This window comes from Phyllostomus hastatus, unplaced genomic scaffold, assembly GCF_019186645.2.
Source record: "Phyllostomus hastatus isolate PE091 unplaced genomic scaffold, TTU_PhHast_1.1 phas_scaffold_60, whole genome shotgun sequence".
In the NCBI taxonomy this organism is placed as follows: Eukaryota; Metazoa; Chordata; class Mammalia; order Chiroptera; family Phyllostomidae; genus Phyllostomus; species Phyllostomus hastatus.
In genome coordinates, this window is record NW_025334038.1 from 13,709,497 (window position 1) to 13,736,708 (window position 27,212).

General features: G+C 38.5%; 1 protein-coding gene across 1 annotated transcript in view; it reads left to right on the forward strand.

Annotated features, from left to right (window-relative positions):
- Window positions 1–27,212, forward strand: part of THSD7B (thrombospondin type 1 domain containing 7B) — a 776,886-nt gene that overhangs the window by 591,355 nt on the left and 158,319 nt on the right. The window lies entirely within an intron of this gene.

The window sequence follows — 27,212 nt, forward strand, 5'->3', positions numbered from 1 at the left end:
GTCCTCATTAACCACCCAGTGATGAGTTCAAGAGCTTATCTAGGGGGTCCTGAGAGCCCAAACACCTACCAACCTCTTCAAACACCCACTGACCTCATAGTTTCTGAACAGGGGGTTGGTTATATAACTAAAAGAGACTGCACATGGTTCTTAGAAGAGAAATCATCATTCTAAATATGTCTTTGATATTTATACTTGGACAAATATATGCCTGTCAACTTTTAAATGCTACATTTTTACAAAACTTACTCCCTTGCAAGTTTACGTCATTCATTTGCAAATTTTATTTTTTACTTTATTTTTTAAAATATATTTTATTGATTATGTTATTACAGTTGTCTCATTTTCCCCCCTTCCCTTCCCTCCACCCTGCACACACCCTCCCACCCACATTCCCCTCCTTTAGTTCATGTCCATGGGTCATACTTATAAGTTCTTTAGCTTCTACATTTCTCATACTATTCTTACCCTCCCCCTGTCTATTTTCTACCTACCATTTATGCTACTTACTCTCTGTACCTTTTTCCCCACTCTCTTACTCCCACTCACCTGTTGCTAACCCTCCATATGATCCCTATTTCTGTGGTTCTGTTCCTGTTCTATTTGTTTGCTTTTGTTTTTGTTTTTGTTTTAGGTGTGGTTGTTAATAATTGTGAGTTTGCTGTCATTTTACTGTACATATTTTATCTTCTTTTTCTTAGATAGATCCCTTTAACATTTCATTTAATAAGGGTTTAGTGATGATGAACTTTTTTAACTTGACTTTATCTGTGAAGCACTTTATCTGCCCTTCCATTCTAAATGAAAGCTTTGCTGGGTAGAGCAATCTAGGATGTAGGTCCTTGCCTTTCATGACTTGGAATACTTCTTTCCAGCCCTTTCTTGCCTATAAGGTTGCTTTTGAGAAATCAGCTGACAGTCTTATGGAAACTCGTTTGTAGGTAACTGCCTCCTTTTCTGTTGCTGCTTCTAGGGTTCTCTCCTTATCTTTCATCTTGGGTAATGTAATTATGATGTGCCTTGGTGTGTTCCTCCTTGGGTCCAACTTCTTTGGGATTCTCTGAGCTTCCTGGACTTCCTGGAAGTCTATTTCCTTTGCCAGAATGGGGAAGTTCTCCTTTATTATTTGTTCAAATAACTTTTCCATTTGTTGCTCTTCCTCTTCTCCTTCTGGTAGCCCTATAATTCCAATGTTGGAACATTTAAAGATGTCCTGGAGGTTCCTTAGCCTTTGCTCATTTTTTTTTGTATTCTTGTTTCTCGTTTGTTTCTGATTGGATATTTCTTTCTTCCTTCTGGTCCACTCCATTGATTTGAGTTCCAGTTTCCTTCCCATCACTATTGGTTCCCTGTGCAATTTCCTTTATTTCAGTTAGCATAGCCTTCATTTTTTCATCTAATATGTGACCAAATTCAACCAACTCTGTGAGCATCCTGATTACTACTGCTTTGAACTGTGCATCTGATAGGTTGGCTATCTCTTCATTGCTTAATTGTATTTGTTCTGGGGCTTTGATCTGTTCTTTTGTTTGGACCATTTTTGTTTTTGTCTTGACATGCCTGTTATATAGTGAGGGGCGGAGCCTTAGGTGTTCCCCAGGGTGGGGCAACCCACATCGCTGGGTTGTGATGCTATATGTGGGGGAGGGGTCCAAGAGGGAACAATGGTGTTTGCTCCACTCTCTGCCAGATTTCAGTCACTTCCCCCACTTCCTACCAGCAAATTGAGCCCTTCCGGTGCTGATTCCCTGGTGGGTGGGTTTGTGTATGTTCTAGGACCCGGTGCTGATTCCCTGGTGGGTGGGTTTGTGTATGTTCTAGGACCCCGTGGGTCTCTTCAATAAACTCTCCTCTGAGGCTGGGAGTTTCTCCCTGCAACTCAGCCTCCACAGGGGTTTTCAGTCAGTGGTTTGAGGCTTTACTTTTCCATGCTGGGACCCTGGGTTGGTTGGTCTGTCTCGCTCCCCAGTTTCACCTGGTTTATCTGCGCACAAAAGTGGGACCACCTGGTCCGCCAGCCACTTTGTGCGCCATGCCCCTCCACAATCCACTGCCTCCTTGGGTTCACCGGCTACTGCCTTGTGCACCTGGGATCCGCCAGCTACCACTTTGCTGCGATCCCTCTCCACCTGGCCTCCTGACTCTGGCCCTCCTACCTGTCTGGATGAATGTGTCTACTTTAACTCCTTGGTTGTCAAATTTCCATACAGTTCAATTTTCTGTTGGTACTGGGTGTTTTTTGTTTCTAAATTGTTGTTGATCTTATTTTGGTTGTGCAAGGAGGCACAGTGTGTCTACCTATGCCTCCATCTTGGCCAGAAGTCCTTTATTTTATTTTTTATATTAAAAACAATGTACAGTTTTCATTCTAGTGGATATCATTTCAATTTAGACTTATTTGTACTTTACTTGTTTTACACTTTTTAAAAAAAATATTATGCCCTCAAAATCAGAGTCACAAAATTTTGAGAAAGAAGAATTTGGAATTGGTGAAATATAGTTTGAGTCTTTGAAATTTCAGAAGTAGAGATCAAAGTCATTTTCTTAATATTGCCAAAACTTTCAAGCTCAGTTAATGAGCTTCCTCAATTTGCAAGTAGGATAGATTCCAGGCCCAGTGCTCTTAGATGATTTACCTGAGTCTCCTTGTACAACCAAAGAATGATAGATCTGGACAAAAACCTGGCTTCCTGATAACCACATCATTACTCTTTTTAATGCCAGATAATCTGTATCTATCTCCTCCCACATTTGAAAGATAAACTTAAATCTAGATTTATTTACCAGGACTCTGTCAGAATCATGTACTCTCACACCTATAGGTCAATTTTCCACATCTTTGAAGGGTTTTTGGGGGAGGGGGGAATTTTTGTACTCTAGCTTTTATTATATACAGATTTCTCTCATGCAACTAGCTCTTTAAATTATTTTTGGTTATAATTACCATTATATCAATAACTTTTCTCCTTCACTGCACATTTAAAAGACCATAGGCAATATATGATCTTTTTTTGATAACATAAATCTCTGATTCACTTATTTATAAGATAAAATCTTATAATCTGAAGAGTTCTAAAGTGATCATTATGTTGTAAATATGCCATGAATAAGAGCAGCTTAAAAATGGATTTAATTTCTATTCATACAGTTGTGACTTCTCATCAATTTTTTATAAAGATAATTTTTATTTCAGCCATAATATTTGAGTGCCTACAATGTATGTGGCCTTAGGGATTTGGAAATTAACATACCCAGAGTATATTCTGAGGAATCCCAATCATTTCATCCATGTATTCTGGTTAGTGAGTCACCTGAATTTATAGGAAAAATTCTGTGTGACTGTATTTCCATTCTTTTATTTTTTCTGCAGAAAACAGCCATAACTGTAATTAGGTTCTCCAAAGATTTATTATCTAAAACAAGATTAAGCCCTGGCTGGTGTGGCTCAGTGGATTGAGTGCTGGACTGCAAAGCAGAGTGTTGCTGATTTGATTCCCAGTCAGGGCACATGCCTAGGTTGCAGGCCAGGTCCCCAACAGGGGTGCACTAGAGGCAACCACACATTGATGTTTGTCTCCCTCTCTTTCTCTCTCCCTTCTCCACTCTCTAAAAATAAATAAGTAAAGTCTTTGAAAAAATAAAATAAGGTTAAGAAATGCTCATCTAGGCCAACCCTTGCCTAAACTGTAATGCAGGTACAGAGTTCCAGAAAGATTATTGGTCCCTTTGTTAGACTTCTTACAAGTGAAATTCTACACATACTACATGCATTTTCTCTTTCTCCCTCTCTCTCTCTAGCGTGTGTGCGTGCACACACACACACATACTTTAAGCCTTTTTATGCTTGTTAAAATAAAGGTCTGTTTATGAACATTGGTAGTACAATAACATTTCTTAAAGCTCTTATTTATTTATTTATTTTTAGAGCAAGGGGGAGGGAGAAAGAGAGGGAGAGAAACATCGATGTGAGAGAGCAACATGGTTTGGTTGTACCCCACATACACCCTGACTGGTGATTGAACCCACAACTCAGGCATGTGTCCTGACTGAGAATGAACCAGCAACTTTTCACTTTGTGGAATGCCACCAATCAACTTAGCCACACCAGCTGGGGCAATAGTACAATAACTTTTAATAAAATTAGCTTTTCTATCAACCAATTCCTGACAAAAGAGTCATAGCTCATAAAAATTTTTAATTGGGGTTTGATTTTTTAAATATTTTAATTTTAAAAATATGGTTGATATACAATATTAAATTAGTTTTAGGTGTACTACATAATGATTACATTTTTATATAACTTACAAAGTCATTATTCTGATAGGTCTGACATCATACATAGTTATCACAATATTGTTGACTATATTCTCTATGCTGTGCTTTACATCCTCATGACTATTTTTGTACCTGGCAATTTTTACTTCTTAATCTCTCCACCCTTTTCACCCAGCCTTCCCCAACCCCTCCCATCTGGCAACCATCAATTGTCATCATATCTATGAGTTTGTTTTTGTTATGTTTTTTTTACTTATTTTGTTTTTTAGATTCCACATATAGGTGAAATCATATGGTATTTTTTTTCAACTTGTTGGCAAACTATGTAGATAGTTTCCCTTGCACTCCATATAATTAAGCAGGTAATTTTAGCCTTGTTTTGAGGCTGGATCTATTCCCAAATACACCAATTGCACACAGCCTCTCTGTGATCAAACAGAGCAAAAGAATTAATTTCCTGAATAAAGAATTTCCTCTAGCATATGAAGAAAAACTGTTGACTCCTTTAAAAAATCCCTAATGGCAGGATAACTATTCCAACTGCCAGAGACTACTCACTAAAATTACCCTCATGGAATAAAGGTATATTATATGTCAGGAAAGGCTCATGAATGGTTTCATGACTCCTTCGCTGGCTTCCGTGTTTCAAGTTGCACATGTGCAGCTTTCAGAGAGTAAACTAATATAGGTTTTCATGGAGAGCTGGTTTTCTTTTGAGTCTCAAAAATCTCAAAGGGATATTTTCCACCAAGGTGAAACAAAATGTATCCTTCCTGTTGAGAAGTAAGATTTGATGGTAATTTATTGTCCTTGCAATCCGGGACATGAAGGACTCATTGTAGCATAGAATACTGCCTTCACTTCCATTGTAATTTGAATTATGTCAGGCATGAAGAATTTAGCCATATGTGAAAAGCTGGTATGATAACTAATATATCTTGTGATTTCTTGGGGTTTTAAAAAGTATTTTCAGATAAATGTGAAATGAACTTAATCTAGAGATTAAAATGCCCTCTCTTTGACCTCATGGAGGATGTAAATTTTGAGCCCCTACTTCCTGTCTGCCATGGTATTTCGTTAAACACAGGGAATAAAAAGATGATTTAAGACTCTTGAGTTCAATATTTCACATCTCTGTAAAGAGATGGTGGAGTCCTGTTTTACATAGAGAAACTGTATTATGATTTAGACAATTTAAACTGATTTCATAACCAGGTAGCTCTGAAACACTGAGCATAGCCCTTAGGTCACAATTTCTTACCCTTAAATGAATGCATCAAGTCAGGTGTTCCCATACATCTTTTCAAGTTGAATAATGTAGGACAAGATGTCTCACCAATCCCAAACTAAGTTTCAGAGTTTACAGGGTTCACTGGCCAGGGATTCTTTTTTGGATCTATTGCATGGGATGTTTTATTTTATTTTTATTATTATTTTTTAATGCTCACCCAAGGATATGTTTTATTGATTATTGAAAGAGAGGGAGGGAGAGACAGACATGCCAATCAGTCAGTGCATGTACACACCCTGTTTGGGGATCAAACCAGCAACCTAGGCATGTGCTCTGACTGGGAATCAAACCCACAGTCTTCGGTGTATGAGATGATGCTTCAGCTAACTGAACCACCCAGTCAGGACAATGTATTTTATTATTGAGGAGAAGTAGAAGGGGGGGCGGCTCTTAATTGCAGGTCATTTTTTAGTCACCTACAGAAATCCTTCATTCAGTTAGAGACAAAGGAGAAAAAAGAGAAAAGATAGGAGTTGGCCATTGGATTCATGGTAGGAGGGGAGAGGAATGAGTATTATATCTGAAGAAATGATGTTTATGGTAGCCTTTGTGAAACTCTCAGAGAGAGCAAAAGTATTTCAGGGCCTAGATGAGAGTGGGCTGCACCACATTGGGGAGAGGGGATATGCTCCCACTTCTGCCAGGAGTCCATGTTTGGCCTCTGCAGGATCAAGGCAGGCTCCACACCTGGTATGGACATAGGCACTGTTACCATGACCACTACAGAGGTAGTACTGAGGCTATCTCGGGCAGCTTCCTAGGTGCAGAACATGGACAAGAAGGTTCTGGAGCCTTTGTGTGTAACTGTGATTGAGAGCCTGGCTTGCAAGCTTCTGTGGACACTTGTCCAGAACTTGCAGGAAACTTGGGGTCATCTGGGAGCCTCTTCTAGAAGAGGGGTAAATGTTGAGGTCTACTATGAGCAGATGAAGCATGATCATGGAATCTCAGTGACTGGTGTAATAGGACTAATTATGTGTATGTAATAGTGAGGTCCCAAGGACACTTGCCTCTTCAGTATATTCTATTCTGGTATCCAATTCCTCTTCTAGTCTGCATTGTTCATTGAAAACATAAAGCAAAATGGAGACTGCAAGCACTTGTCCAACCTGCAGAATTTTGAGACCATTTGAATATATCTTGGTGCTTGAGGAAAAAAAGAATATGGATATTTTCAATCTGGCTAAAGCACAAATATGTTATATTCAATGCTTCCATAAACAACAAAATATTCTCATTCCAATGTTCCATTATCTTTGCAACTTATGCCTCTAATTTTGTATCTGTGCCCAGTTTTGCTTTAGAAGACACATCTCATCTTCTACTAAAGATCTTGCAGCATTTTACAGGGAGACAACCAGCCTGTCAGCACTGAAGTGTTTTCATATGGTTCAGGTGTCATCCACATCTAACAAGTATTGAATTGCTTACATTCTCACCAATACCTATCAACAGATACCAGTGTTCTCTCCCAGGGCTCCATGAGCCATGAAAATATCAAAGCTCTTTCATGTGGCTTTGTGAACAAAGCACACCAGCAAGAGGGAACATGAGCTGGAGAGTGAGAAGATGGACCAGAAATACCATGTGGTGCCTGTGTTGAGTGACAAGAAAGTGAGTAGGTATAGCCTTCCCCCTCACCCCACCTGAACAACTTGAAGAGTATCAGAACTTCTTAGAGAAGGAAAATATTGCCAGAGATTGGGCAATACTTCATGATCTGTAATCAATGAGGAGAATATTAAAACAATATAAACCCTGGTGGGGGAAGATGACCATAACATATTCTAAGTCAAAGGAATGCAGCTTATGAAGAAAAATAGGATAATAAAGGATTGTAGTGGTGTCTAATCCTTGAGAATATACAGAAAGAATTAACAGAGACAGACAGCTACTCCATTGTTTAAACATGGAGTTCAGAAAAACCCTCATTTCCAATTAAAAACACCCTTTCCTTGAAAAACCATCACTTGTCACTAGTGTTATACTGACCTAATTAAATCCCTATTTTGAAATCTCAGAGTAAAGAATTGAATGTTGAATAACAAAACCTATCTGAGTGCCTAAGATGGGATAATGTAACAATCTAAGATAAGCCAAGTGTAAACTTTGACTCTATGTTTATATCTGTCATGGGTAATAAAAATTAAAGCAATTATATGGACAATTCTAATACATCATTCCAACTCAACAGCAAAGATCTAGATATTGTGGATACACATGTTCAGGCTCGTGACCAAGCTCTCATCTCGGTTTAATATGACCCACAGTTACTTCTTTAGCCAGGGCATAGAGTTTCCGCACCAACACAGCAAATGAGACAAGATCAGAAGGTCCATGGTTAGTCAGGCACACCTGTTTGCCTTGCAGTTCTCTCCTTTACTACCAGTGCAACCCTGAGAGTCACTTATACTCTCTGAGGCTACTTTTGAAATCTGTGAAAGGGGCATACTGATATGTACTCCTGGGGGTTTCTGTGAGGATAAAACAATTATGTGCACGTTTTCTTATATAGAACCTAACATGTGGGAAGCCCTTGTTATATGTACTATCTTGTTTATACACATGCTGATAAAATAGACATTTCTGAGCATTTTAGCATACATGAAAAGTGCATGTTATATACTTAGTAGGTCCATTGCTTGGTGCCTTGTCACAGACTGGCCTAGAGCCTAGAACATGATAGTTGTCCAAGAAAGGATTGTTGAATGTATGCATTGTGACTGGAAGCTTAGTACCTTTCAGGTTTTGTGGCTCTGTATGTTATAAAGGGAAAAACCAGGAATATTTTCCAGTTTTGTTAGATTTGTACGATTAAACACTGTAGTAGCCCACACAGGGGCAGGATAATCTGTTTGGCAGTAACACTTAACATTTAGAATCACCGTGAATTGTGAAATTTACTTCAAAAGGTCAGTTCTATCAGGGAAGTATATTACTTTGCCTAGCACCCTTTCCTACAATCCCAGAACTAAGGATTTACTACATCTATCCTTTTAAAATTGGATACAACCAATACAAAGACACATGTCTCTTTAATCAACATTGAAGGGTACCCATGGATGGAAGAGAGGAGATTCCACAAAGAGGTGGGAGAAATGACCATGCTTAATAGAATATGGGAGTACTTCCACAAAGTACTTATTTTCAATGAGTGCAAGGCCAGTAGGTGTGGAATACTGAATGAATTTATTCCTAAATTAGAGTCACCTCAGTACGTCAAGTTATTCTATACTCCCCTTTTAAAAGAAAACAATAAATTTAGTAAAGGTATTTATTAAAGAGGTGAAAATATGTAATTGTGAAAAGTTTTTGATTGAGTTTTATTCTATGACATATTATGAAAACAAATCCATTTCTCATTTCATTTCACTTAATTCATATTACTTGATACTGTATCTGGACAAAAATGGAGGTTTGGCTACCCTCTGCCACAAAAGCCACTTACAAGGAAGATGCTGGTGCCAAAGGAAATAGGTTTTATTTAGGTGCTGCGCAGCATGAGAGAATGGTGAACTCCTGTCAAAAATACCATCTCTTTCTGCCTTGGAAAAAGTTTAAGCAGGTCCTTAGCAAGGCCAAGACAAAAGCCAGTGTCCAGAGTTTCTGCTCCATTTTAAAGTACTGTCCTTTGCAGCCTGAGGGCAGCTGCTAAGTCGTCTTAGTTCCCACCTGGGTGGCTTAGCTTGTCCCTGACTGCTGTTCATTTCAGGATCTCTCCTTGGGCCTGCCTGTGGAACCTGCACAGCCTTGGGCCATATGAATACATGGGGAGTTCACCACCAGGTGGGTATGAGAGAAAGAGAGAGAGAGAGAGAGGAACCTTCCTGGAGGCATGGGTCACATGGCCTTAGCTGCCACATGAAGAAAAGAGATGAGTGCACCATGTGAGTTGTACAGGTCATGAGAAAGAGAGCAAATGTCTCTTTGTTCTCCTGGTATTACATTAACTTGGGGGTGAGACTGGACAGGTGCTTTCTGAATATTACCAGTCATCTTCCAAATTTCAAGTACTTCAGGTGGATCCACCTCCCAACCAATCCCCTTTTCCCTAGGCTATACTGATAGGCCTCTTTGGGCCAGCACCTCCCTCTGCACCATTTTGACTTTTATAGCACATGTGTCTGCCTTCCCCTGGTTCCACCCCCAATCCGGTACCACAACAGGGCAGGGGGACTTTTTCTCTATCCAATTATCTTGCTAGCTTTTCACATATTCAGTGTAAGAGCCTTGGCCCGCCATGATCTTGGCCAATGGGGGACACTCCCTGGTGCACCACCTGTTTTGTAATGCCTGTTTAGATGGCTTCAAAGATGGGAAACTTGCCTTAAAGTAGAACTGTACTTAGAGTCACACCTTCCCCACCCCAGACTCAATGGAAAAGATACTTGATAAGTCACCAATACGACTGTACTTACAAGAATCACTCAAGTAATTTGCATTTAATTCAAGATTTTCTTGAGAAAATTGCCTATGATTTACTCCTCTAATTGTGGGTTAGAAGGAAATTAATATCTCTGAAGCACATAAGAGCAGAGGTAAGTTAAATTTAGTAGCTAATTGTGAGGGTAGTTATAGAAATCTAAGCAGGGCATTCCCTCAAAGAAGAATGTCGAGCTTCCCCTGAATGCAACTGGAAATGCTTTCTTTGGCAACTGTGGTGGCTAATGAATTGAGTAATTTAAACAGGAAAGAATTAAATGGGCACTGATGATCAATGCAGAGACTAAAAATGTGGATTTGTCGGCTCTTAGTGCTTATCCTAAGCCCAAATACTACAAGAAACTCATAAACCAATAAATGATGCATAATGAAATATTTTAGTATAATGAAAATATATTAGATAATAAAACCAATAATAATGAACTCAGGTTCTATGCATGGGAACAGGATTCTTGTAGTTTCTATCCCTCCAACTTTAATGTTCTTTTATTATATGATTTTGCACTGTAGCAGTTTTCTAAGTCAGTAAGGCAAACTGTTCAACATAAATCCTTAATAATATATACATACATGTATCTATGTGTGTACCTGTGTTTGTGTGCATATATACATGTATAGAGAGAGACAAGGAAACAGTAAGATAGCCACTGAGACAGAAAAAAAGAAAGGAGAGAAACAAGTTCAACAATCTGAAGGACACTGATTCTATTAATGAAATCCCCAGGGCAAAATGAATACAATGTAGCTCTTACTATACTTGACCCTTGGCACTAAGTAAATGCTTCTGTTTCAACTAATTTTCTTGCAGATTAAGACTGAAATGTGGTGAAACCAGCTAATTCAGGAGAGCTAAATTTTTTATTATGACTGCAATAAGTGTTAGCTAGATACATTTGAATTAATTGGCCTTTTTACTCCTTGGGACAGTCTTCACTTTGATGAACCCAGTGCTGACATACATTGTACTCAGATTGCCCTTACCTTGAAGACTCCTTGTCAATCCCAGCCCCATACGATACCTCTGCTTCCATGGGTCATGACTGATGAATTTATATTCTTAAGAGTACTGCAGGAAATCATGCAAAATGTCTCTGTTGGTAGAATATAATATAATTGGGAAGCATCTCTTCTCTGTGTAATTTCATAGAATGAGAATCATTATTCATTATATACATATATAATGTGCATATGTTTGTGTATATGTCATATATATATGGCATAATAATATGCTATAAACAGTAAGAAATGTTTCCAAAGAAGCATCGGGGAAAATGTATATTTTTAAGCAAAAACTTTATTATTTCTAATTGCAGAATATTATGTATCTAAAGAGAAGATGTAATCTGTGAACATACCATTGCTATAATCCTGAAACACTTTTTTACTCATAAAATCAACCTTATTGAGATTTAATTTGTATATGGTATATGTTTCTAAGTGTACCGTTCCGTGGAATGTGACAAATGTGTACACTTGTGTAACTGTCATTCCAGTCAAAACATAGTACATTTCTACCATGCCAATCAACATATAGAACATTTCTCCAAAAAGGTTTCCTCGTCCTCTTTTCCAGTCACCATCACTCTTGTTTCAGTCCCTGGAGTACGGCTGAAAATCAGAGCGATTCCTCATTTCAAGCTTGTCACCACACTCAGTACTGATGAACATGTGTCAGCGGACAGAGACATGGGAATGTATTTTGAAAATTCTACATTACTGCACGTGAAAATAGTATACTTATATAACTTTATGTCTTTCTTATGGTAAGAATATTAAGTGATATAACTAGAGAGTAATACAAAAAGAACTGAGCTGCATATAGGCTGGACCTGCTTTCAAATTCCAGATTTTCTTTCTTTCTTTTCTTTCTTTTCTTTCTTTTCTTTCTTTTCTTTCTTTCTTTCTTTCTTTCTTTCTTTCTTTCTTTCTTTTTTTTCTTTCTTCTTCTTTCTTCTTTCTTTCTTTCTTTTTCAATTTTTTTAATCCTCACCTGAGGACATTTTTTTTCCATTGATTTATAAGGAGAGGGGAAGGCCACTGGGGGTGGGGGGAGATGGGGTGGGGAAAGAGAGGGAGGGGGGGAGAGAGAGAGAAAAAGAGAGAGACATTGATTGGTTGCCTCTTGTAGGCATCCTGACTGAGGATTGTATGTGCCTGAACTAAGGATAGAACCCACAACCTTTTGATGTAAGGGATGATGCTCCAGCCAACTAGACCACACTGGCCAGGGCTCAAATGACTTACTTTCTTGATGGATAGTTTTCACTCTAGTTAAATAACCTCTGTGAACCCTGGTTTCCTTCCCTCTTAAGTGGACACACCGCCTATTTCCAGAGTTCAGAAAAGAGAAAATGAGACCGTGTGGATGATTCACCCAGTGTGGTGATTGCCATCTTTATGGTGCTGAACGTGCCTCACCTTCAAATTGCTCTCACTTTGAAGACAACTTGTGGTCAGCCTCAGCCCTGTGCAATACCTCTAACTCCTTGGGTCATGGTTTATAATGTTTCTTTTCAGGATGATGAGTTAATGAGTACTTTCTTAGAGCACTGATAAAATTCAAGCAAAGTATATATATTCATACAGGGAATGCAATGTAATTGGAAAAATATTTTTTCTGGGTATTTTTTTAGAACATAGTAATCATTATTATGTCAGTCAGGGTGTCCAACCCACAGCCTGTGGGTCACATGCGGCCCAAGGTGGCTATGAATGCTGCCCAATACAGAATCATAAATTTACTTAAAACCTTTTTCTTTTTCTGCTCATCAGTTTCCCTTAGTATTTGTGTATTTAATGTGTGGCCCAAGACAACTCTTCTTCTTCTGGTGTGGCCCATAGGGCCCAAAAGGTTAGACACCCCTGAAAGGCCTACGCATTCTCCTTCAACTCTTATTACACTGCTGAAAGATTAGAATCCAGACTTGGTGTTAGATTATTTCCTTCTCTTCTAGTAATTATAGGTTGAGCATTTTTCTCATGAGTTTGCTTCAAATAATAGCAATGATCCCAACACCTGTCCTTTAAATGAGGATATTTATTACTCTCTTAACCTAAGATGGCTATTGCTATAATATGAATATGATTGAGCCAAACAAAAATTAGATCCTCAGTACAGATGTGGTACACTGTCTGTTTTTGTCTTTTCCATATAGTCATCCAGGATCCAACATCCATCTGATGTTCAGTCTGGGATCATAACTTTAGGAAGGGCCATATGAGACTGCTGCTTTGCTGGTGGGGCAAGATGTAACTGCAACTCAACCAGGTTTTATCTTGTGTGCTAGTGAGGGGAAAATGTAATGGTGCCAGGAGAGCCATTGGAGAATAATGCAGGTCTGATCCTGAGCAAAGGAGAGAAGGAAGGGCGGTTGGTGCAAAGCAGTGTTAAGGGAATTTTAGCAAGGTCATGAGAGTCTTCAAGCCACATTTACCAGTCAGGGGAGTCCCACATTTCCTGACAATGGGCTGGGTTGGTATCCCCCCTTGCAGTCACTACCAGGCTGGGAGCAGCCCATGGGAAGGTTGGCCTCAGTGCAAACACCTGGAAGGATTTCAGAGTTCAGCAGTGTGTGTGGTGCTGAGAGATTCATTCTCATAACCACCACAACTGGTTCTTTCCAGATTTTAGCACACAGATCACAGATTTTTGTTAAAATACAGGTTTTGATTCAGTAAGTCTTCACAGGGACCTGAGAGTCTGCAGCTCTGACCGGATCCCAGGAGCTGCTTATGCTCCTGGCCCGATGACCACACGTTATGTTGCAGAGGAAGAGAGCGCTCAGTTATTGTTCAGCCTACATTAGGGATTCATTACTCCTCCGTTCACTTGCAGTTAGGGAAGTCCAGTTCCATAAAACTTTTGTACCAGACCAATTTACAGGCTGTTGTCCAGTCTGAAGAGGGCTGCCCTCTGTCACATGATCATCCAGGGACCAATAATATATGAACAGCTTTCTGGGATAAGGTATCGAATACAAGATATTATAACCATGCATGATAAATAGCTAGTGTTTTAAAATATCTTAGATTAATGGGAAATTTGGAGGTACAGTGAGGCCAAAAGATCAAGAGATGACTGCCATTGAAAAGACAGCTTGTTACTCACAAATGCCAAGTGCAGGGACACACCACAGCATCCAGAGCCACCCTGGAAAGTGCTAAGGTGGGCAGGAGGGAGAGGGGGACTGCGTCAAGAGCATTTATTATGATATCTGTAGGAAGGAGCGAGTGAGGTGGGGTAAGCAGGCTAGGGACTGGCTGGTTGGAATCATTTCGGCAGGCCCTGGGGCATGGGGTCTGTCTCTCGTTGCCTGTTTCCTGGCCCTGGGTGATTAGGGCAAGTGGATAGTGCTCTGGAGTATGAAAACCCCATGAAGGAGGTGGCTGGGATGTGGACTCTGGATTGATAGGTTTGTATTTGAAATTCACAGCTCCAGAAGGGAATTCCTCCTGAGGAGCAGCTGGGTTAGGTGAAGGGGCAGGCGGTCACGGCTGAGTGACTCGAGCATGTTATCAGGCTGTCCAAAACAAGGAATGTCTGGCATATGCATGTCAGGCAGATGTGAATAAATTCTCAAATTTATAGAAACCAGAACCACGGTTAATGCAGCCAGGGCTTTGTTTCTGAAGTGACTTATGGGCACAAAAAGTCCTTAAATGCCTCTTTATCATACGCATTATCACTCACACCTGAAAGGACGTGCTCTAAAGAATTATTATACCCTTGGGAAAACAATTTTGTAGTCATTTTGTAGTCAATTTTCTTCCCTACTCATATATTTTTTTTAGTATTGCTGAATGAAAACATTTAAATCCTTATTCTAAACTAGTATCAGCTAATTAAACCCGCCCTTTTATTGCTCTAAGAAGACTGAATCTTCTGGCTTCAACCTTCTGTACTTCTCTAACACGTTGCTTTGTGGGGAGCAAAGGGATGTGGAAAGTCTTAGATAAATACTCAGGAGTAAGGCTCAAGAAAGCTCACAAACAGACTCACCCATTAGCACTTACCACACAAAAAGCTTCAGAGTGGACAGCTTTCTCTCCAGAAACCTCTGTCTTACAGTGTTCTTTCAAGCTTTGTAGTGACCTCTTAATGAAAACCTGATTCAGTGGTGATGAATTTTAAGCCCTTGTTGCCTGGGAATGTCCTGAAAGCTACTGCAAGACTGCCTGGCTGCTGGGCTCAGGAGGCAGCTAATAGTAAAAATATATGAATCAGAAAGGAGTCCTGCACAGAAAATTTAAAGAAAGGTGAATTGGTAGCCTTTCACTCAGCAGACACACTCATCTCCAGAGGCTTGCAAGAAACAACAATCATGTAATTGATGTTTTCAGAAGAAAGTTGTGTTTACTTTAGTATAACAATACAAACTCAGCTGGCCAGCTCCAGGTGCTTGCAGATATTTGGAAAAGTGGCACAATTCATAATTACATCCTTGAAAGAAAAATAGATAACCCTCCAGGAATAAAGTGTTCTCATTCATCCAAAATCTGGCCTGTTTGTCAACCATCATTTGACAATGACAGCTAGCAATGGGAAGGAAATTATAAATGGGTTTCACTCCTGTGCCACAAAGTAACAATCCTACCTTCAGGCTTCTCTCCAAACCCCTGAAAACAGAGCTACCTCCCACACAAAGTCCACAAATTGCCAGCCCCAGGGAGGTCAAACCGCAATCACACATTATGGGTTTGGGATTTACAGAATATAAATCATACCAGAAGGTCCACTGTCTCTCCCTCTAGGCAACAAATTCCCTTGACTTTGGAGTTCAGTGATTTGAAAATTCTGGAGTGAGGTTTGTTGGCCTCAGAGAGGCTCAGAGTTGGAAACTCTCTGTTACTAACTTGGTTGGCCATGTTAGGAAATTGGCTTAAATTCCACAAAGTCGTAAATCCCCTCTTTGTCCCTTGTGACTTTAATAAGGGCCTGAAATAAGTAATAGGAATAAAACTCCTTGAAAAGTTATAACTCCCTTCAAATAGGAAATTAATTTCAAACCTGAATTATCATTGCTATATTCAGGTCTATTTTCTTTCCTTCTTCCCTCTCTTTTTCCTTCCTCCCTTTTTTTTTTCTGTGCTGGATGAAATAGACTTTTTAGAAAGATGGTTTGGTCTAGAAACATTACTCCAGTCAATACATTTTCTGCAGCTCTAGGCTAAATAATGTAACATAATGATGAAGAGCAGGTATTGTTGAAGCAGGCCCCCTGGGATGAAGTCCTGTTACCACTAGTGGCTGTGTAAACATGAACAGGTTACTTAACTTTTATGTGCATCAGTTTTCTCATCTTAAAAAAATGGTGACAGCATCTATTTCATGAGGTTTTTATAATAATGAAATAAGTTAGTATTTACTAATCAATTAAAATAGTGAGTGACTGGCATACAATAATCACTGTATTTGTTAAATGATAATTAGATACCCTAAGCAGGACCTAAAGTGTTATTTGAAAACTGATGAGTTGAACTGGATTTAAATTTCAGTTGTCTGAAAGAAATCATTTTGTAAAGTGAATTAGTTCAACTGAATTTACGGGCGTAAGTGTAGTCTCAATAATGTCCCAGACTTGGGCCAGTGGGGCCCTTGGCCCTTCTCAAGGGACTTTGGGTGTTGGAATACTGTCCTTGATAGAAAATACTCTGTGCCTAGAACCATCCAGGATCAGTAGTCTCTTCTCAGTGGGGTCCTGAGTTGGACTGAGACCTGGGTCTATGTGGGAGCCTGTCTTGTTTGGCTTCTCAGGGTGATCTCTGGCACTCTGTTCCATGCGGGGTCAACTAAGAAGGCCTGTGGTTTAACTCCCCCAGAGAAACTATGGCCAGGTCCTGGTTCCCGAAAGGCAACTTAGCAAGTGAATCATTCTCGGCCACCACAGCAACATTTTTTTTTCAGGATCACATGAGACAAAGTTGCCAAAAAGTGCTGACGCTGTGTTTAGAGGACTCAAATTACTTGTATGGAAAGAAACATCACCAAAAATATTTGCCCAGGGCCCTGTACCCTGTGACAGCCTTCTATAGTAAAATGTCATCTTTTTCTCTCTGCGTGTTTATTTTTTTTATTTTATTTTGTGTAGCTTAATTTATGTGTGATAAAATTCAGCCATCCAAAGTATACAGTGGGAGTTTTGGCTACTCCCGAAATCCAGTGGTAAAACATTTCCATTATTCTCAAAATTTCCCTCATGTCCATCTGTAGTCAGTCCTGTGGTTAGGTGCTTCCACTTTTATAATTGTTTTAGCTTATGATGTATTTTATAATTAAATATTGCTTCTCTTGAAGCCCTTATAATTAAATATTTCTTCTCTTGATGCCTATTTGTCTGAAATTAGTTCAGCAATTCAAGCCTGTTTTTATTTATTGATTGGTAGAGTTAACTTTTTCCATCCTTTTATTGTTCAACCTATTTATGTCTTTGATTTTAAATTGTTTGCAGTAGGCATTATATAGTTGGAGTTTGTTTCTTATCCAGTCTGAAAATCTTTACTGTTTCATCTATTTAGTAAATTCACATTTAATATAATAATTGATATGCTTGTGTTTAGATATGGTATTTGGCTATACAATTACTAATTCTCTCATTTATTTTTATTCCTCTTTTTTCCTTTCTGCTTTCTTTTATATATTTTAGTAGCCATTTCACTCTCTCCACTGACATTTTACCTATATCCCTTTACTCTTTCTAAAGTGATTTCTTTAGGAACTATAATTTATTCATCTTTAATTTATTATAACATAAATTAACACCGACTTCTGATAAAATATAGAAAAATTGCACAAATGTAGCTCTGGTCTCCAATCCTTTTTATATTATTGCCAAGTTTATTACATCTCTATGCATTATAAACCCACAAATACAGTATTTTAAACTCTGTACAACTTTAAGTCTTAAAGAGGTTAAGAGAAAAAATGTGTGTGTATGTGTATTTTATATATTTACCCCATATTTATGATTTCTGGTGCTCTTCAATTCTTCCAGTGTAGCTAACTTACCATTTTGTGTCATTTTCTTCAGCCTAAAGGATTTCTTTTAGCATGGTTTATAGTGCAGTTTTTCTAGCAACAAATTCTTTCTGGTTTTATTTTGGAAAAGTTTTTATTTCACCTTCATTTTGAAGAATTATTTTTCTGGATATAGGATTCTTTGTTGATTATTTTCTCTGTCAGTGGTTCAAATGGCATTCCAATGTCTCTGGGTTCCACTGTTTCTGAAGGGAATTCTGCCATTAATTATGTAGCTTTTCCTTTTTACATGATTTGTCATTTTTCTCTTGTTGCTTTCAAGATTTTCTCTTTAGTTTTGGCTATCAGCTGTAGACTATCATATGTCTACGTGAAGTCTCATTTATGTCTATGCAGCTTGGGGTTTCTTCAGCTTCTTGGGCATAGAGCTAATATTTTTCACTTAGGAAATTTTGTTCATTATTTGTTAAAATATTTTCCTTCCCCTTTCCCTCTCTAATCATCTCCTGAGATTAAGTGTTGTAATGCTTGATAGCATATCACAGATCTCAGAAGCTCCATTTATTCTCATAAACATTTTTTCTCTCTGTTCTTTGTGTAAGTATTGATCTATCCTCAGGTTCATTTGTTTGTTCATTATTTCCATATTTCTAAATTCTGACAACATATTTTCCTTCTAATATATTGTCCTTACATTTGAGCATACTTGTAGTAGATGCTTTGTAGTTTGTCTGCTAGATTTATTCTGGGTCCATTTCTATAGACTGTTCAATCCCTGTTCTTTCATAACTTTCCTGTTTCTTTGCATGTCTAATAATTTATTTTTGTGAGAAATTGGATAATGTAGATAATATATGTCAGTTTTATTTGTTATGTCAGTTACTTTTTATGTCAGTTTTATTATTTCTGATGGCTGTTGGGCCATTTTAACAGGCAATGGAATTCTTGGACTTAAACTGAAAAATCTGCCTTCCCTGCAGTGTGCAGCAGATGCTGTGTCTGTTCAGCATCTGATAGCCTGGTGCCCTTGCAGAGTTCCATGGTCAGCCAGCGATATATGCACAGGATACACTCATACACCCCAGTCCATAAGGGTCCATCTTCTGTCACCTGAGCTGTGTGTTGGTTGAGAAATGGACTCAAAGGAATGACATATCTTCAGTCCCTCAAGATTTTCAACTTTCATCTCAATCCCTGGTGTTCCTACCTACATGTGTAGTTCAAGAGTAAGCCAGTGATATACAGAGAATTTATTATTTTATTGTTTCTACATTTCCCTCACTTTCACAATTCCTCACTTAAATGTCTAATTACTTTGCCATCTGCTCTGAGCTGAGTCTGCAAATGCCAGTTTGTAAAGCTTAGGGATGTTGCCACCTGAGTGGAGGAAAGTGAATGTGTCCAGCAAGATAGCCATGGAATTGCTATTCTTATGGGTGAACAAGCAGTTTATCACAGATAAACAGTTCTCAACATACTATCTCCTCTGGTCAGTTTTCAATGTCATTAAATGATAATTTTAAATAATGTTGACCAATTTTAAACTTGTTGTCTGCAGAGTATAATCAGCCAGCTTTCTCATGGAGGCATTATTAGAAGTAAAATTCTTTCATTCTATTTTAAGTGTTTTCATAAATAATTCATGGAATGGTATGTATTATATAAGTTTCTTTACTTTAAATGAATGTTAGAGTGTTTTAAAAGACCTGGAAACCCCTATGATAAAAAGATATCATGTGTATAAAGATTAATTTAGTGTAGGCATAATTGTAAATCCTTTACATGTAGTAATTCATATTGTTTTCACAGAACTCCTATAAGGAGTATTATGTTCCTCATTTTAGATGAGTAAACTAATAATAAGCAATATAAATGACTTGCCTAAAATCACCCAGCTATTAAATTACGGAGCCAGGAGTCAAATTCAAGCAGTTTGGAATAGTCATCATTATATACAAGGTCTTTCCAGAAGGTATCCAGCCATGTAATATGAAAAGTAGAGACATTTATTGAAAAATATACAAGATACAAAGAACATTATACATAAGACAGTGATGCCTCAGTCCCCTTCAAAGTAGGCAACTCAGGACCTCAAACAGTTCTCCCAGTCATCATCAGCTGCCCTGTTGTATTTCCCTGAATCTCGTCGACAGTCTGAAATCTCTTCCCTTTCAAAGGTGATTTTGGTTTGGGGAAAAGCCAGAACTGACTTTAGTTTTGGGAAAATCAAGGCACCAAATCTGGGCTGTAGAGGGGCTGAGGTGCCTGGATGATTTGTTGTTTTGTCAAAAATCTCTGCACAAGATGGGATACATGAGCTGGCACACTGTCATGATGAAGCTGCCAATCACCAGTTTCCCATAGCTGTGGCCTTCTGAATCATCCGAATAGCTTCTACAAAGGAATATTGAAGCTTAACACAAAATTTGATGCAGACCCGTTGCTCTACTTGCTCAGTCATTTTGAATGCAATGGCCACACAGTACACATGCTCACTCAACAGTGTCTACTGCCCCCACTGACTAGTACAGTGAAGTCGTCATTGTTCACACATGTGCATTCCATTCCACTCTCCTTGGCTGCCAGGTTACACTGATGTCATGCAAACCGTTCCCATTACATTAACAATGATTGGACTTTTTCCAGACAGACCTCATACAGTCTCCTATTTTATATCATTATAAAGGCAAATCTAAGATAGTATAAAAAGTTTTCAAGAACTGTTACTCATCTTCTGATGTTTGCTGACTTATAGGTTTAAAAAGTTGTAAATGTCCAAGCAACACCATTGAAAACCTCAGGATGGTGAACAGTCCCTGATATTTCCCAGTGTCTTCCTTATTCTTGTCCACATTAAAGTATTCAAGAAAAAAAAGAATTCAAGTTTCTTTAAGCCACTGAGGTTTATTTGTCATAGTTTTTAAACAATATCATTTATTTCTCTAACTCCCTATAGTTACTACATTCAGCCAGTTAAGTTATAATAGCAATAAGTTACATTGCAGTTCTGTATGATTTTTTAAGGTCAAGAATTTTGGGGAGATACGTGGTTTTGCTGCTTCATCTCTCTGAAAGGGCATAATAAAGTGAATTGTTGAAAAATTGATGACTGCTATAGGATTGATGTTTTAATTGGAAGTGGAGGAAATGAAGAGTGTAGGATTCAGCTTCACATAAATATCGAAGTTTGACCAATGGAACAAAAAAGCAAAGATAAAACTATGATCCAAAATTGTATGCTAGGTATAAATATATTATGTACATTGATTTCAAATCTTTAATAAATTATAAAGTATATAGTCACATAGTAAATGTAACAAAAATCTTGTAATATGATGTCCCTGAGGCAAAGCTAGAGGAAGCATGGTGAGGGCTGCTCTGGAACCTGGCATTTACTCAGGGGTGGTCCAGACAAGGAGCAGAGGTTGCGGATGAGGCAGCAGTGGAAGGGGGAAGTCTGTCTGAGCAAAGCCTGACACAGGTGTTACCCAGAGGCAAGCTGAAGGGATGCCAATTGTGTCAGACACAGAGTGTGACTATATCATTCCCTTTGCCTTTGTAAAATATAATTTTTTATCTCATAGTGGTTATTGATTTGCTTTCTATCTCTATGCCTCACCATATATATATATATATATATATATATATGTGTGTGTGTATGTGTGTGTGTGTGTGTGTGTGTGTGTGTGTGTGTGTATTGTGTATATATATATATTTATTTTTATCACCCTTTCTGTGCCTGTCTGTCTCATTTCATTGTTGATAGTGTTTTCCCACCAGACATCAACTGAAAATTGATGAATGCCTCAAAATATACCCTCTCTTAACTGCTGATATATATATATATATATATATACATATATATATATATGAGACAATATGTGTGATGTATATTACATTATATGTCTCATCCTCTAAAGTCCATGGGGAATGATCTGAGTGCTGTTCAGTCCGTTTGGAGAGTTAAAAGTCAATGTTTATTTCTTCTACTTTCCCCAGTTTTATAAATTTACCTTGCATTGTTTCAAGTTTAAAATAAAATACATTAAAAAATTCATAACCTGCTTACATAGATAGTTTTTAACTTTGAGCAATTAGGCTACCTGAGCCCAACAGACCTAGAGGTCCCAGTCTAGTTATTTGATAGCCAAATTGTCCCGAGCATGCCACTTAACTTTTCTAAGCATCATTATCCTCATCTGTAATGTGGATGTAATAGTCATTGTAAAATGTATCTTTCAATCATTGTGCAGTAGGAAAATCAACACCAATCAGGTATTTAAGTCAAAGGAGGTATTTTTGGTAGGAAAGTTCACAAAAGTATTAGAAGAACTGGAGAAGACAAAGGGGAAGGCATTACTCAGCTGCAGGAAGGTGCTACCCTCTCCAGGCTGATTGCCAGTAAGAGCAGTCTTGCCACAGAGGCTGCTGGAACAGCTCACTCAGTGCCACTGAAACCACGGTCAATGGCTGTGAGGCTATCTCTGCATTTGATGGAACTACTAATTGACGCTTCTAAAATGCCTCTTTAGTGGAACTTAGCTGCTGCTTATCTAAAATAAGATTCCTTTATTTTCAGCATCTTAGTGGCATAATCAGTGCACTAGGCTGCTGTTGCTGCCCCTATGGGAAGGTTTGCAGAAGTAGAGTATCTTTTTACTGATTTCCATTTGGGCATAAGTACTTCTTAGTGACAGAATATAACCAGAGACTTGCTAGCTTGAGAGAGCTAGCAAGCTTGAGAACTGTAGTTTGCAGAATTCTCACCCTAGCAGTTTGAAGGTAAATATAGAAGGACAAGTTTGGGGCTGAAACTTAATAACACAATAAAAGGAAGCAAAAAATAAAGCATCTGTCATTATGTAGGCATCTATTTTTATACATTCAGACCTTCTTATAATGTTCTTCAAATCTACTTAGAAATGTCTTCTTAGAAACTGTTCATAAATAATTAAAATATTTTTAAAAACACACTTTGTTTCATCAGTATTACTCTTTAAAGGAAACATGTATCTCTGAGAATGAGTTAATGTCAGGAAAAGAATATCAGAAGTTTGCAGTGCCCGTCATCACTTCTTTCTGACAGGGCGCCCTGAGGCGTGGGATGCGTTGTCACAAGAACTTAGCAAGAGAGATGCTAATGGATAAAGAGCCCCTGTTCCAATGCCCTTAGTAACTAAAAACATTTTATATTATTTAATATTTGGGTGAAAAAGTGCTAGACTTGGAGTTAGGATACACTCCCTTTCTCATTATTCTCTCTAATTGGTTGGCTGACTTTGATAATACATTACTTAGACTATATCATCTAGGGAGGAAAAAAAGAGAGAGTTTGAATTAGTTAAATCTCATGAGGCCTTATTCAGCTTCACTGTGCTGTTCCACCACAGGATGAAAGGATGGTGATAACTTCTAAAGGCTGGCGGTGGTGATAACTTCCAAAGTAATAGAATTTAATTATGATGAAAGCTAACAATCTGCTAGAGACTTGGATAATAACTCCATACATACACAATAATCATCATTAATGTGTGACATATCCTTATTTAACAAAGGATGCCCTGGCTGATGTGGTTCAGTGGATTGAGCATTGGCCTTCTAACCAAAGGGTTGCCAGTTTGATTCTCCATCAGGGCACATGCCTGGGTTGCAGGCCAGGTCTGCATTTGAGGGTGTGTGAGAAGCAACCACACATTGATGTTTCTCTCTCTATTTCTTTCTCCCTTCTCCTCTCTCTAAAAATAAATAAATAAATAAAATCTTTAAAAAATGTTTCAAAAAAACCAAAGGAGTAAATTAGGTACAATTAGGACTAGTTACTTCACTTATATAAGGGTGGCTGAATCCAGAACTAAAACTAATTTTCAACTTTCCATTAAAAGCATTAAGTGATAAAAGAAATACTAGATATATTTTATGTCTGTGGTCTTCTTAGTACCCACTGTCACAACAGGAGCACTTGTAAGAATGCTCAGGTCGTGTATTGGCTGATTTCATTTTGCCAGTCCATTTACATGCTATTCTTTGCTACAAGATACTTTTATGTTCAGAATCTTTGTGGCATAGTATATGCACTAGGAAACCAATGGACATGGCAATGCTTCATATTAAATCACAATTATAGTGCTTTTATAATGCTATGAAATTTATACAGAATTACATTTGATAATATAATTTACTAGATAGATTATAATTAGTTCTTAGAAATTATCAGCACTTGGACTTTTTTATCACTTTCAAATTGTTTGAAAATAAAGTCTCATGAACTATTGTGGGTGAACTCTGGGCAGACAGAAGTAAAATTTTAGCCCTCCTTTTATTTCTAGTGATTTCTCTGACCTAGGGCTGGGCTCGGTTTCTCTGCTGCCTGGCAATTCAGCTGGCAGAGGAGAACATTGCTAGAGGTGAATAGCCATTTGGGCATTGGCCATGCAATGACATGTAATTTATATGAATTCCTGAATGAACAGAAGTTGTTGCCAGGATCTCAGGTCCTCCTGTTATGTAAACTTCACAGTCCTTATTTAATAGGTATTTTAGTAGGTGTTCATTACAGCATCATCCATAAAAACAGCACAGCAAATATTTGTTGAGCTGTCACTCTGTGCCAGCCATTGTGCCACATACAAACTGTGACCATGGAAGTCAGTGATACCATCATTGTCACTAAGAAGCTTGAACTCTATTGGACAGAGAAATTATTCCACAGATAATTATAATAGGCCATGCAAAATGCAACACAAGCTTGTCTAAGGAAAAAGAGCCTGAAAGAAGGCACAGTCACACTCAGCCCAGGCCTGTTTTCCTTTTCTTTGGACTTCTTCCCTAGCCCATTAATGCCTGTCTTACTGACAGAGTGGTACTGACACCAGGGGTAGAGTTGCTGCTGTGTCAGCCTGTTTGTTTTCTGTGATCAGAGTATGCTTGTAGGAGGTGGACACGCCATCTGGCAAGGCTGCTTCTGATAGATCAGGAAGAGTAGAGGGGATGCTGGCATGGGCCTGGCTTTTGAGACATCTATGACAATCCAGCTCCCTTTAGAGCAGGAGTGCTCCTTTGCATACAGTCACTGGGTCACACAGTGGAGCATTAGAGGTCCTGTCAGCCATAGGACGTCTGGATAGCAGGCCAGGTGCTGCTGGCATGGGCCCTGAGCTGTGAGGTAACCTCACTCAGGGCTCTGGGTTATGTTCATGCACAAGATGCTTGGTGCTCAGGTCTTTTCCCATGGGGGTCATGAAGCGCAATCCCACAAGTCCTGCTTGGCCCTGTACTTTATGAACCGGAACAGCCTTCCTAAGGGAGGCAAACTTCCCTTTCTTCTGCATTCAGCCTGAGGACCATATGGACTGGGCTACCTTTTTCTGAGGTTTGGACCAGCTCCAATAAACCTCTCTTGGTGCAATAACCTAGCCACCCCCATGGGTGCCCCATCTAAACAGCACTTCAGGGTAAAAGACCTAAGCTTAATTTCTAACTGTGTACTTATTTCTTCTGTAGTGTGACTAAGTAAATTAATGTGTCTCAATTTGTTCATTTCAAAAAACAGAATGATAACAACTCAGAAATTCCACAGAGTTTTAGCTGCCTTGCGCACTTGCTTTTTCCTCTGTGTTTAGCATATTTCTTCCCACATAGGAAGTGATTAATGGATGCTTGTTGAACGAATTGCTGGGGAAAGAAAGAAAGCAACATCAACTGCCCCCCTCTTTTTTAGATTTATGGAGAGAAAAGAATAAGGAAGGGACAAGGTGGAACTCCTTAGCAGTTAGAAACCATAATACGGTACATCTCCTTTTGCTCTGGACTTTCCACCTGGTTGTATTATTTCACTGACATTGTTATAAACCAGCTTCATGGGACAGAGTTTTGTAGCAAAAACACCTACTATTTGAATGAGAACGAAGCCAATTTTGACTAGAAATCTCTCAAAAGAGTAGAACAAAACAGTTAGAATTGTACATTGTAACACAACATATACTTACTCCAGATAGACCATTTCAGTATTTAAGACTCTGTCTGTTACTAACTACCATTTGTGCTGGGTGATTGCATTCAAACTAGTCGGTGATCTGTCTGATGACATCTTGTTCATCTTTACACATTCCTCACACATGGTAGTGTATGGTCCACATGGTGGCTAGTAAACTGATGTGTATCTTGAATGAGTGTGCTGGAGGATTAGTGTTTCATATTGCAAATGCCTCAGTCCAAAACAGCTGCAAAGAATAATGTATTTTCCTTAAGCCGATGAAATGGTATAAATATCAGTTCAGATTCACATATGTAGAATTGGACTATGCATATGTTCAGTGTTCTGGTTATAGGTGGCAGTTGCTATTTTAACAGCCTCCTTTATCGTTAATGCAAAGTTCAATTTTTTCCACAACAGTTTCATTTGATGGTAACATTTTCAAATGTTTTCTGTGTATCCATGGTATGTCCCCATAAGATTATCATATTTTCAAGGCCAGAAAGCTCTGTTTCTTCTCACCTTTGAAATTCCCCTTAGAGTCTTGGATTATTGGCTTTAAGAAGTAGGGAGAAGCTTAGCAATTATTGAATGCAATCCCACATTTTCTTGAGCTGTTGTCAATTACTTTTGTGTGCTCATATAGAACAGGAAGGGAACAGAAGAATTGATAGGATAAATACTATCATTTCAAACTATGGTCTGGTAAGTTTCCCATTTCACTTTGAGAATTCCTAAGAACGATTTGAAATACTGGGAGTAGATGGCAGACACAGTTAGCTGCCTACTCAGGGATTGCCTGTCCAATAGCCATTCTTCCTTCCACTCCTTTTTCATGCTTACAGAACCCAGTGTGTTCAGTCAATTATACATCCAGCTCCACCGAGTTCATCATGATGGCTCTAAGCTGGTCGTGGTTTTTCCATTATGCTGTTTTACTCAATTTGTGACTTAGTTCTTATAGTCTCTACTTGTAGACCTTTGAGTATACTCTTAAGCTATAGGATGGGAATCAGGCACCATCATTTTTAGGAACATTATACGATTCTAAATGTGAGCTAGAAAATGACTGCTCTAGCATATTCTGAACACGTAAGTTCTCAACACATGCCTCTTAGTTAAAAAAAAAATACATTGAGGGGATTTAATTTCATGTCAAGGTTGTTTTTATAGATTTTTTCCCGTTAAGATAGACTAATCAATTTCTAGATTTCATCCAACTCTATTTATAGTCTACTAAGTAAAACTACATATGT